We start from the raw sequence: 12,307 nt of genomic DNA on the forward strand, positions 1-12,307 counted from the left end.
CAGTTTTTTGTTTGAATTTTTTTGAACTTTTTGAATTTTTCGCCTTTTTGTCATTTTTGAGTACTTTATAAAATTTTTGAAAAACTTTTGGTTTTATTGTTGCATTTTATAACCATTTCAGAACATAAAAACGTATTTATGGTATTTGTCTAAATTAAATTGGTCCTATTATAACGAAAACTAAAAGGTAATGTTGTTTCTAAAAACCGTTCGATTTTGGCACATGTTGCAAATCGAAATTACCTTTCTGGTGAATATAAATTTGTTATGAAAATAATCTCGCGTTAATAAACTCAAAACCCAGTGCAAAGTTGAATTCAATTCTTAAAAAATCTGAGAAATTGCAAATTGACAAAAATTTGGAAAACTGCTACTTTTGAAAATTCATTAAAATATTGTGTTTCGTATTTTAAAAATCTAAAAATACAAAAATGTGACAAATTACTTCAACTTTTCAAACCTCTTTTAAAATTTATGTGGTGTGACTCAAACAATTTTGACGCCACTTTTTTACATTTCTCGTGGTTAAGATCTTAGGAAATTTCAAAAATTATATCCTTATGTGCAACGTATAGCTTCTAACTTCAACTTTCTAGGAAATAAAGTGATTTTTTTTAGCATTCCGTAGCTGATCTACAGTCTTTTTTCGAAAGACACTCCAGGGACAGTTACGGGTAAAAATTTTCAGGAACGAATGAGAATTGAAGCTAATCGATACTGCTTCATTGGGCAGGAAAAAGAATTTGTTTATAACGATGGAATATGTCAAATAATACAAGAATTCAATATAAGAATCAAGTCCCAGAATTAAGTATCTGACTCCAAAACAATTTCACAGAATCAGAAATATGAATGCATAATGCACAATCGGAATCAAAATCTTAGAACCAGAATCCTTACTCGGAATTTAGAACAAATTAAAAAAAATAGTCGGAGAGTCACCAACCTACTGAAGTTAGAAGCTTTTTTATGAATCCAGTACAAGGCTCTCTATCCTCCAGTGTTCCGGGCAGTGCCACGTCATCAATTCCTCGATAGTATAGTGGTCAGTATCCCCGCCTGTCACGCGGGAGACCGGGGTTCGATTCCCCGTCGGGGAGAATTATTTTTTCAAATTTTACACTGCAGTTGAACATTTTTTCTATCAGTTAATTATTTGCTAACTATTATTTTTTTCAACTCACGGTACTCCAAGGTTGCTGCCAAGTAAACACAGGATCTTACCTAGAAAGAGGAGAAAGAATAAAAAACGGAAACAGTTAATTAAATTGAAGAATTGTGATGCCTTAATTAAAATTCGAATAACAATAAGCTAGCCTAAGCAAGCACCGGTCCGAAAACCAAGTGACCCAAGTCGACGGCAGCTAAATAAACCAAACTTTGAGAGCCCAGCAGAAACGCGCGTTAATTCGGGATACCCACAAACTGCATCAGCAAGCCACCGGCGCGGCAGCAACCACACCGGGGCCAGAATTGGTTCATTTTGTTAATGAAATCAAAATAAAAACGAAAACAAGTCAAGATCCTTTTTGCGCTACCATGAACCTTTGCAGGCCCGGGTGTTGTTGTTTCCATTTGGATTGGACGCAACCGAAGGATAACCAACAACAAAAAAACACGGCAAGATAAACATACACTACTGGGTTGGAAAAGTTATATTGGAGTGCAATGTGACGGTTTCCTCGAAATGACGCTTTGAAAATAGTGGTAACATTTTTTTTTTATTCTGAAGGAAGTGATGTCAGCTGATAACCTTATTGTTTTTGGTGGAAAGCAGCAAGGGCAATTTTATAAGTGAATTATAATGAAATCTGTAGGAAGTTCCCTAAGGCAGTACATTTGAACCCCTGTTCTATACTCTCAACGTAAAAGCCTAGCTTAGCTTAAATAGCAAAGAAACTCATTTACGAACATCACCAGCAGGGAGAAGATTCGAACTTGAGTTAAAATAAATTTGATAAAAAAAGAAGCAAATTCTTTTCCTAGGGGTAACAACTACGGTAACAATAATGCTGTAGGGGAGATGAGGGCATAACGAGCACCCGAGGCATAATGAGAACTACGCTTTTCTACGAAAGTGCGTATTTTCTTAAATAAATTTTCATGAGGATTTGTTTCGTACTTCCTATAGTATTAATTTTTCACAAAAAAAGGAATCTCCTTATCATCTTTACAGAGATATTAAAAAAAAACTAGCTTGGTTCTCAAGTTACGAAAATATTATAATTTTTGAGCACCACGAAATAAGCTCTTATGATCTTAAAATAACCTTGATCTATAATGTACGCACTGCAACATGATGTACACATTGTTTCTCAATTTTTACCATCAAAAAAATTTTGATTTTCCACTTTTATCAATTTTAAAACACGTTTTTACTTAAATTTGTTGACTAGGGGCATATAGAGCACGATATTATCGAGGCATAATGAGCATTTTCTGCCGTAGAATCTAGCAGCGAATTAAAATTTATTTATAGCGCCACACCTTGACTAGTTTTCATCCGACAATTTAGCCTATTGATAAGGTGTCGGAGAGGTAATCAAAAGACTATTGTTTGTATTCTACAAACAGACCTAGATTATTTTGTTATTGCTTTGTTTGATGAATCTACGACTCACCTGACTTCATCGAAAGGAATTCGCTGCTAGATTCCCCGGCAGAAAACGCACATCTTGCCCTGATTAATGGTGCTCATACTGCCTCAGGGGGGGTTCTCATTTTTTTTTTCTTTTTTTTTATTTTTTTTTTGTAGCAGCCCACCACACTCCCCCACACCAAAAGGCTCAATTGAGCCCCCTGGTAATGGACGCTACTGTTCTCAGCATGTCTGGCAGCAATGAATAATAAAAGTTAACGCGAGCAAATTTTAATCATGCTGAGAACACAAAATTGTTTAATGTCGTGCGAGGAAATGTATTATTCAACTAAATTGACAACAATATGAATCTCAATGGAAAATAATTTCCTTTGAAGAGATTCATTATACTATATTTACTATTACACTAATTATATTTACTAATTTTATCAAGTTATGTTCAATAATTTAATAAGATAAAAATACAAACTACAATTTTTTAAAGAATAATAATATTAGAAATTAACGCTACAAATATGCAAAAGGTAAGCAAAACAAAGACTGGTTGATGCCTCCACAGTGGCTGGTTTTCAGCTTTTGGCAAAATTTTTTAAAATGCATTTTTTAACGTTTTCATCTAGTTTTTCACGTTTCAGCCCGTTAGGGAATAGGCTTTTCAAGTGTCTGAACACGAAACAATAATGTAACCTCCATATTATAGCTATTTTCTATGGTTAAATAACCGTTTTCCTTAAGGTGGCCATTATGCCCCCATCTCCCCTATTCAGAATTCATCGTAACTGTCCTCAGAATTTTATGCAATTAATAATCCTTTCCTTTCGATTGCCTCCAGAAAATATTGAGGCCACCATCGCCCATCTGATTAACTGACGGCAAGCTACATTCCATAGGATGTGGAGTCACTGCAATGTGGTACTTCCTGGAGCATCCGTTGTAGGTCTGAAATTGTCTCTTGAAGCAGTCTCTTTCACAGTGCCTTCTGTGAACTGATGCCTCTACTTTTTCAACCGATGAGTTCAGCTATTCCGAGATGTCCCACGCTACGGAGTCGATGGAGTCAATTGTATGCCCTTGTGGCGAATTCTGTTGTATATTGATATGCGCGCTTCGCGTACTTTGTCACCGTTCGGATAGCGTCCACCGTAGATCTTCCTTCCCGGAAACCGAACTGTCTGTCCGACAGTCCACTTTCGCCTTCTGTGTAGATAATAAATCTGTTGAATATTATCCTCTCCAGCAGCTTACCAAGAGTGTCCAGTAGACCAATGGGTCTGTACGATGATGGATGCTCTGGGGGTTTGTCAAGTTTTGGTAGTAGCTTTCCACGGATTGTGCAAAGATCCCTCGTCGAGAAACTTTTGCATTACCAATCTGAAAGTATCCGAAATGGTTTGTAGCGCCACCTTCAGCACTGTATTTGAGATTCTATCCGGATCAGGGGTTTAATTTACTGCAAGCTTCTTAGCGATAGCCACAAGTTCGTCGTTCTTTACTAGCTCCATGTCGTGGACTCCCGCGTCGTACGGGATTAGTGGCCACTGCGTCGGGGTACTGCGGGAAAAGATGTGCAACGATCTCTTTCAAATTTTCCGGACACTTCGGTCGGCGACCTTGGGCCACCAAATTTGGCCAGTACAACTCTTTAGGTTTGGCCCCATGGGTTATCATCTACGCTCTGGCATAACGCTCTGTAACAATTTTCTTCGCTTGTTTTAATGGCTCGCAGAAGTGCCACCCTGGCTACTTGACAAACGGAAAATCTCGTTTCTCTATCGGCTTCGTTTCTCGCCCATTGAGCTCGTCGTCTGGCTTTTACGCAGCTAGTACGAAGCTAAACAATTTCTGGGGTCCACCAGTAAGCTGATCGTCGCCACCACTTCGGGGTTTTTCTTCTGGGAATGGTCATGTCGCACACCGCTACCATCATTTTTGTCAGCTGCTCAGCATTATGGATCTGCGTGTTTATAGTTTCGGTGCACACTTCCTTATCGAAAACTTTGGTCTTTCATCTCCGCTCATGGACTAGCAGTTGCCTTACAGCCACCGGATTTCAGTCTCCTACGCTTTAGCGTATCGCCTGGTGATCGCTGTGCGTATAATCGTCACACACTCTCCAATTCATGTCAGTTCAATCACTGAAGTTCTGTCTGGTATTCCACAGACAGTGCTCAACCTCAGTCTAGCAAAAGACTCTAGTAGACTGTGGCCCCTAGGGTTGTTGCACCTACTACCCCAGTTAACCACCCAAGTGTTGAAGCTTCTTCCTATTACTACAGGGGCCCTTCCTATCAGTTCGTGAGTGAGTTCATCCAACATTGTGTTGAACTCTCCGATACTTCATCTTGGTGGAGCGTAGCAGCTGCAGAAAAAGATGCCGTTAATTTTAACAATCCGCTGTCCTGTATGGTTCTGATAAAAGCGCCTCATCACACTTCTTTTCGGCTACCGTTTGCTCAAGCTCCTCTGCAGTGGTAAACTCTTCCAAGTCCTTGCATTCAATAGATGCGACCTGCGATAGCGCTCGGACAGTCGCTTCAGCGCCTAGGGTGCTTTCAACAAGCTCCTTGAAGCCGGCGCTCTTTACCGCCGGGTCTTTTCGCCAAGAGCAGATAACTTTGGCTCTGTGCTCTGAGCCTTCTTTCGCTTTCACGAAAAAGGCATCACCCTTGGACATCACCCGTTGAGGTTTGGGTTTTGGGGGTGGTTCTTTCTTCATGACGAACTTTTTTTCCCTCGTTCTCCTTTCTATTACGAACCATTCGCCAGCCTCCAGCACTGCTTTCTCCGTCGGCATCCGCATGGTCCGTAACCCTCCTTTTTTTTGGAAGAGTCGTTTACGACGGGGGAGTCACGCTCTCTTTTCGCGGTTCTCCTCGAATAGGACTCCTTCGAAGGTCCTTGAGAAACAACCAATTTTGCTTTCTCCAGGTGCTTCTCCGCAGCCTCGGCTTTCCGCATCTGCTGGGAACTAAACACTGAGGTTTTCAGTGGACCCATCAACGTCCGGGCTTTTTCCGCTTGCTTGACAACTCCTTTCAATCTTCTTTCTTAGCTCCTTTACTACTTTGCTAAGTAGAGGAGACCTAAGGAGTTCTCTCTCAGCAAGACCTCCTTTTGCGTTCATGTATCTTTTCCTACTTCGTTCGAGCTAATGAGCTAACGTCAGTTGTCTCGACGTTCCTTCTGTTTTTGGTGTTGTTGTTGTTTATGTGCATGTTTAGTCCCACGAGTAGCTAGGGAAATATATGGTCTACTGTGCCTGTGCCCTGTTTTAGCGCAGCAAGGACTTCATTACTGTTGGGTGCGTCCTGGTGCCCCTTGCAACCTTGGGTCATTGTATCCAATAAGTTTCGTTAGAAAAGTCCGAGTTAGTTGCGTATTTCTTCATCAAAAGAGCATACTGAGAACAATAGCGGTTGACATTTGATGATGGTAACAATATGAATGTTGTCGTCATGCACGTTAAACTCAGCCAACACAGCTTGTGGTTATGAGTTACCCTGCAGTGCTGGCAGTTTATTCTGGGTGGTTAGCTCAGAATATGATAGTATTTGAGGAAAGGATTCTGAGTTGAGAATCACTCAGGATAAGCGACAAGATTGTTATCGCTATAGGTATAAGTTAGCTTGTAAGACTTGACGAACAGAAATGAATAAACGGTATCTCATTTCCAAACTAAACCTCTGTTGCTAAACCATTGAATTCAACAGGTTATGGGCCCAGACACGTCTGGTGAGGAATAGGAGACAGCGTGAGAGGGGTTTTCTCTATAGAAATTCTTCCAACACTTGCGGTTAGCGAGTCCAGGAGCATTCCAGCCAGCCAGAGGTCCGAAGAGGTCGCACGAGGTCATCCAAAGGTCAGAAGAGGTCAGCCAAGGTCCGAAGGAGTCATCCAAGAATCAGTCGATGTCCGAGGTGGTCAGCCAAGATGTCCCAAACCCAGGTCCCGAAGAAGGAAGCGAAGTCTACCAGAAATTCGGAGGAACCAGCACCCAAGGAACGAGCCCGGGAATGGTCGGTTTCCGAGAGAGTTACTCTCGACTCCGCCAGTTGCCCAGCCCGCGGAAAGCTGTCTTCCGAGAGGGGTACTCTTGATGTCGTCACCAGTCACGCTGCGGCTAGCATGCGTGACTTCCTTTTCGATGGCCGGGAGGAGACCTTCGCAGCATGGAAGTGGAAGATTGAGCGCCGATTTGTTGCTAAAAACCTCATTCACACCATGGTGCGAACTCCTGAGGAAGACGACTGCGCCATTCCGATGAATGAGCCCGCAGAGGAGGAACGGCGCCTAGTAGCCCTCCGGAAGCGCAAAAACGAGGACTCCGAGGCACTGCACGAGATCGTGATGGCCGTCAACAACATCGTCCTGAACCGCATAATCGGGGTACGATATGCGAAGGAGGCCATGGACATCTTGGTGAAGATCTACCAGCGCGTTGGTACATATTCTTGGATAGCGATGCGCGACAGGTTCCATGACCTCAAACATCGGAGAAACATCAGATCGTTGCGTCATTTATTTGAGGAATACGATCTGATCGTTCGGGAGCTCTAGCACATGGGGTGCGAACATCCCGGCGGATGAAAAGGTCCACGAGCTGATCTCCGCTGTTCCCAACGACTACAATCACGTAAAAGGGGCTTTGACCGTTCTACCGATTGCGGACCTTTGCGCGAAACCGATACTGGAGCTGAAAAGAGTGTTCCTGGACGCAGAGCTAGCATTCAAGGTCCAGGGGACTTACCAACAAGAAATTCAGCACCAAACTCAGCGATGAAGGCTCGAAAGGTGGAGAAGATAATTTGCTTCGGGTGTGGCGAACCGGGGCACTACAAAAATCGTTGCCCAGCCCAACGTAAAGGCCGACGCGGAAAAATCATGGTGGCTGTCGAAGCTCGATGTTCAACAAGATATAACCCTGTGTAGGCGTGCTTCGACAAATGAGTGGAGACACTAATTCAGCTACGGACGTCTGGAAGATAAAGGGACTCAAGCTAACAGAACTATCTTTGCCTCAAAGGCAGAATAAGCGTACAGGTGGTCGGCCTACACTGTACATTCGCATTATGTCTCGAGCATTTATGTGTCGAGGTCAGAGATTGAGAAGAACGAGAAGACTTGAAAAATCCGGATGTGCCATTAACATCAATTATGAGTCCAGTACATTCGGAAAACGAACCCAAGCTACGGGACGAGGGGAACTATTCAAAATCCAAAAATTCAACCTATTGTCTTAAGAAGCTTCCAGAAGGGTATCGAACTCCTACAGCAGCTTCTCAAGAGAAAAAAAGTTAAAACAATAATTAAACTGCGAAACATTCGTGTTTTTCCGCAAGCTAGGACATCCAATCAACCATTTCTGAAAAAAACAGCACACCGGCAACAATGTTCCCGACTTTCAGGAATCTCTGAAAAACAAACTTTGAGGCGACCAACCCTCCGGCCCCCCATCTCCCTTTCTCGTTGAAAGTTGAGCCCCGGCTAGGATTGGCGGAAAACATCATTTCGAGAGGGTTTGGAACAAAAATAACAGAAAAAAGCGTACACCGACGCGAACCAAACTTTTTTCCTCACTACGTTAATAATTAATGTAATCTTGTACCGTGGCGCACTTCCACGGGATGCGGCGTACGTAACTTTTTCGAAGCCCGGATTTTTCCCCCTTCGCCACATTCGTTGAAAAGAGTATCCATCCAGATGTAGGAATGTACCAAGGTAGTACCTTCGCCGATGAAAAACGAACCATCCCGGCCATGGTCCATGGTTCTTTGTACCCTGCGTTTTTGTAATTTTTGGTTCCCTTTTCGCAGAAATTTCCACTCAGGTGGAAACCATTATCGGTGGTGCGGGGAAAATACGGGCCGGAAATTGATGTATGCATTTCGGGGCGAAAATCGCGGCGGATACGCACACAGAACGATAGGTCGGCGTAACGGACCCGCATTCAAGGGAGAAAAAGCATACATTCTTCGGAGTGAAACCAAGAAAGGAAGTCAAAAAAAAAAAATAAGTTCTCGGTACCAACCGAAATAATTGGGTAAAAAAGATTTCCGACCGACATATGTATATTCGTGTGCAAACAACGGAAGACTTATTAGAGTTGGAATTGAAACTTGAAAAATGCGCTGTTGGTTTTGTGTGATTTTTTTTTCTTTTTTTAATGATTTTTTTTTGGATTTGTTAGCATATCAAATCAAGTTTCATCCGAACTTGTGTTGAAGGAATGGGCCGACTCAACTCCGAAGATTGATACCATCAGATCCAGGGCTTTTTCCGATTCCGAGAAGAGAAAGAGTAATATTCTAATGTTTGTGTTTGATAAATCACCAGCAGCCCCCCGTCCGGCTGCTGGAGTGCTAGTTTATAAATATTTAAAATGGTGAATTCAAATTTATTTGAAATTAGAAGTTGTTTCGGTAACAAAGGAAACAGGCCAGTTGGAAATTTTTCAACTCTAGCGCCTTTAAGGAAAAATAAAGATTTCAATGAAGAGAGGCATCCAAAACACAAATATGTTAGAGGATTATAACATTATTTTGGTCAAGTCAACATATGAACAGAAGAAAAAAAAAATGGAAAAAAAAACTTAAAAGACATCTAATAATGGCACAGATCTCGTCAGTCCAGTTTAAACTAACGTTGTTTTGTCGTGAATAAGAAGGATAAACATTAAGATTAGAGCGCCATGGCCAGGCCAGTTGTGATTGATCTGAATTACAAATATGCTTTGTATTAAACCTATGCTAAGTATTGGAAACGTGCATCTTGTAAAGTATTTTGAATTTTCTTGCCAGCTGGTGTTGTTGAAGACATTCGAAACGTCGTACCTAAAGTCGTCTTAGGCTGATGTCATGCTGAAGCAACTAGCAACGCGACCTACAACGCAACGTTCACACGACTAACCAGCTCTCATTTGATCTCCATGGAAATCGCGCAGACCTGTCATACTGGTCGCTTGGTGTAGCGCGACCAATCTGATGCCAATGTGTTTAGTAGCGCGACTAGTAGGAAATTCAATAGGAACATTGTTTTTTCTCGATTTGAAGCAGTGATTCCGGGTTTTAAGCACAATAGTACGAAGATCTGTCCGAACTTGTGATAATAAACTAAAAACTATCTTTATCGGCGAGAAAATTTTCATGAATTCTTAGTTCCGGCAAAAAAACAAGGAATTTTGTCGGTTCAAATTTCGGCATTCTTGCAATCCGGGTCGTGATTTGATGAGTTTTTGATGGCTCCGGAAAGAAAGGAGACGATTCAAAGCATTATCAGATGTAGAGAAGTGATGATTTGTAGGGAATTTCAAAGTGACAGGTCGCGCCAGCATGACATACCAATGCAATGCAACGCAATCTTATTGGAACGTTGCGTTGCGTTGCGTTGCTAGTTGTTTCAGCATGACATCAGCCTTAAGTCTTCTAAAGCTTTTTAGTCTTTCCAGTATTTTATTCTTCTTAATCTTTTTAGTCTTTTTGGTCTTTTTAGTCTTTTTAGTCGTTTTAGTCTTTTTAGTCTTTTTAGTCTTTTAAGTCTATTTAGTCTTTTAAGTCTTTTAAGTCTTTTAAGTCTTTTTAGTCTTTTTAGACTTTTTAGTCTTTCTAGTCTTTCTAGTCTTTTTAGTCTTTCTAGTCTTTTTTTTAGTCTTTTTAGTCTTTTTAGTCTTTTCAGTTTTTTTAGTCTTTTTCGTCGTTTAAGTCTTTTAAGTCTTTTTAGTTTTTTTAGTCTTTTTAGTCTTTTTTAGTCTTTCAAGTCTAGTCTAGTCTAGTCAAGTTTAATTTTTCTAGTCTTTTTATTATTTTCAGTCTTTTTAGTCTCTTAAGTCTTTTTAGTCTTTTCAGTCTTTTCAGTCTTTTCAGTCTTTTCAGTCTTTTTAGTCTTTTTAGTATTTTTAGTATTTTTAGTATTATTAGTCTTTTTAGTCTTTTTAGTCTTTTTAGTCTTTTTAGTCTTTTTAGTCTTTTTAGTCTTTTTAGTCTTTTTGTTCTTTTTAGTCTTTTTAGTCTTTTTAGTCTTTTTAGTCTTTTTAGTCTTTTTAGTCTTTTTAGTCTTTTTAGTCTTTTTAGTCTTTTTAGTCTTTTTAGTCTTTTTAGTCTTTTTAGTCTTTTTAGTCTTTTTAGTCTTTTTAGTCTTTTTAGTCTTTTTAGTCTTTTTAGTCTTTTTAGTCTTTTTAGTCTTTTTAGTCTTTTTAGTCTTTTTAGTCTTTTTAGTCTATTTAGTCATTTTAGTCTTTTAAGTTTTAAAAGTCTTTTAGTTTTTGCAGTCTCTTGAGTCTTTTTAGTCTTTCTAGTCTTTTTAGTCTCTTTAGTCCTTTTAGTTTTTTAAGTCTCTTTAGTCTTTGTAGTTTTTATAGTCTTTTTGGTCTTTTTAGTCTTTTAAGTTTTTTAAGTCTTTTTATTCTTTAAGTCTTTCAAGTCTTTGAGTTTTTTCAGTCTTTTAAGTCTTTTAAATCTTTTATATCTTTTTAGTGTTTTAAGTCTTTTTAGTGTTTTTAGTCTTTTAAGTCTTTTTAGTCTTTTAAGTCTTTAAATCTTTTTAGTCTTTTAAGACTTTTAAGTCTTTTTAGTCTTTTAAGTTTTTTAAGTCTTTTAAGTCTTTCAAGTCTTTCAAGTCTTTCAAGTCTTTCAAGTCTTTCAAGTCTTTCAAGTCTTTCAAGTCTTTCAAGTCTTTCAAGCCTTTCAAGTCTTTCAAGCCTTTCAAGTCTTTCAAGTCTTTCAAGTCTTTCAAGTCTTTCAAGTCTTTCAAGTCTTTCAAGTCTTTCAAGTCTTTCTAGTCTTTCAAGTCTTTCAAGTCTTTCAAGTCTTTCAAGTCTTTCAAGTCTTTCAAGTCTTTCAAGTCTTTCAAGTCTTTTTAGTCTTTTTAGTCTTTTTAGTCTTTTTAGTCTTTCTAGTGTTTTTAGTCTTTGTAGTCTTTTAAGTTTTCAAGTCTTTTAAGTCTTTCAAGTCTTTTTAGTCTATTACTTTTTTTTCGTCTTTTTAGTCTTATAAGTCTTTTAAGTCTTTTAAGTCTGTTTAGTGTTTTTAGTCTCTTAGTATTTTTAGTCTTTTTCGTCTTTTAAGTCTTTGAAGTCTTTTTAGTCTTTCAAGTCTTTTTAGTCTTTTAAGTCTTTTTAATTCTTTTTAGTCTTTTTAGTCGTTCAGTCTTTTAAGTCTTTTGAGTCTTTTCAGTAATTTAAGTCTTCTTAGTCTTTTTCCAGACTTTTTAGTTTTTTTTAGTTTTTTTAGTCTATCTAGTCTTTTAAGCGTTTCAAGTTTTTTAGGCTTTAAAGTCTTTTAAGTTTTTTAATTTTTTTTAATTCTTCCAAGTCTATTAATTGATAGTTCCGGTATTATTTTAGTTTTTCAAAAGTATACTTTTGTTTTTCTAGCCTTTTTTGTGTTGTTTTTTTCTCTTTCTAATTTTATTTTCTATCTTATGAAGATAAGTTTGACGTCGACATACAGATGAGTTAGCTTTGAGAGAATCTCTTTTAAAATGAGTCAAAATCTCAGAATTTTGTTTTGATAGTTTTGTTTTGCAACAACATCTTGAAGTATCTAAAATAAGGTTCCCAAATTTTTTTCAGCACGTATTCGGTCCAGAATAATCTGAGTTATTTTATCAAAACCTGGCAAAATTCGGGCATTCAATTGTAAATTGTCGGTTAAAAATCTGGGCAAACTTGGTCGAAACCCAGGATTTACTCAACAAAATTCAAGAAACAAATCT

The 12,307-nt window shown here is 39.0% G+C and overlaps 1 protein-coding gene and 1 non-coding gene across 6 annotated transcripts in view; one reads left to right on the forward strand and one right to left on the reverse strand.

Annotated features, from left to right (window-relative positions):
* LOC129738847 (polypyrimidine tract-binding protein 2) overlaps positions 1–12,307 on the reverse strand; it is a 595,573-nt gene that overhangs the window by 575,590 nt on the left and 7,676 nt on the right. The gene's annotated exons all lie outside the window — the stretch shown is intronic.
* On the forward strand, positions 1,029–1,100 carry Trnad-guc (transfer RNA aspartic acid (anticodon GUC)). Its single transcript has one exon. It is a non-coding gene; the product is annotated as a tRNA-Asp (tRNA).

This window comes from Uranotaenia lowii, chromosome 1 (assembly GCF_029784155.1).
Source record: "Uranotaenia lowii strain MFRU-FL chromosome 1, ASM2978415v1, whole genome shotgun sequence".
NCBI lineage: Eukaryota > Metazoa > Arthropoda > Insecta > Diptera > Culicidae > Uranotaenia > Uranotaenia lowii.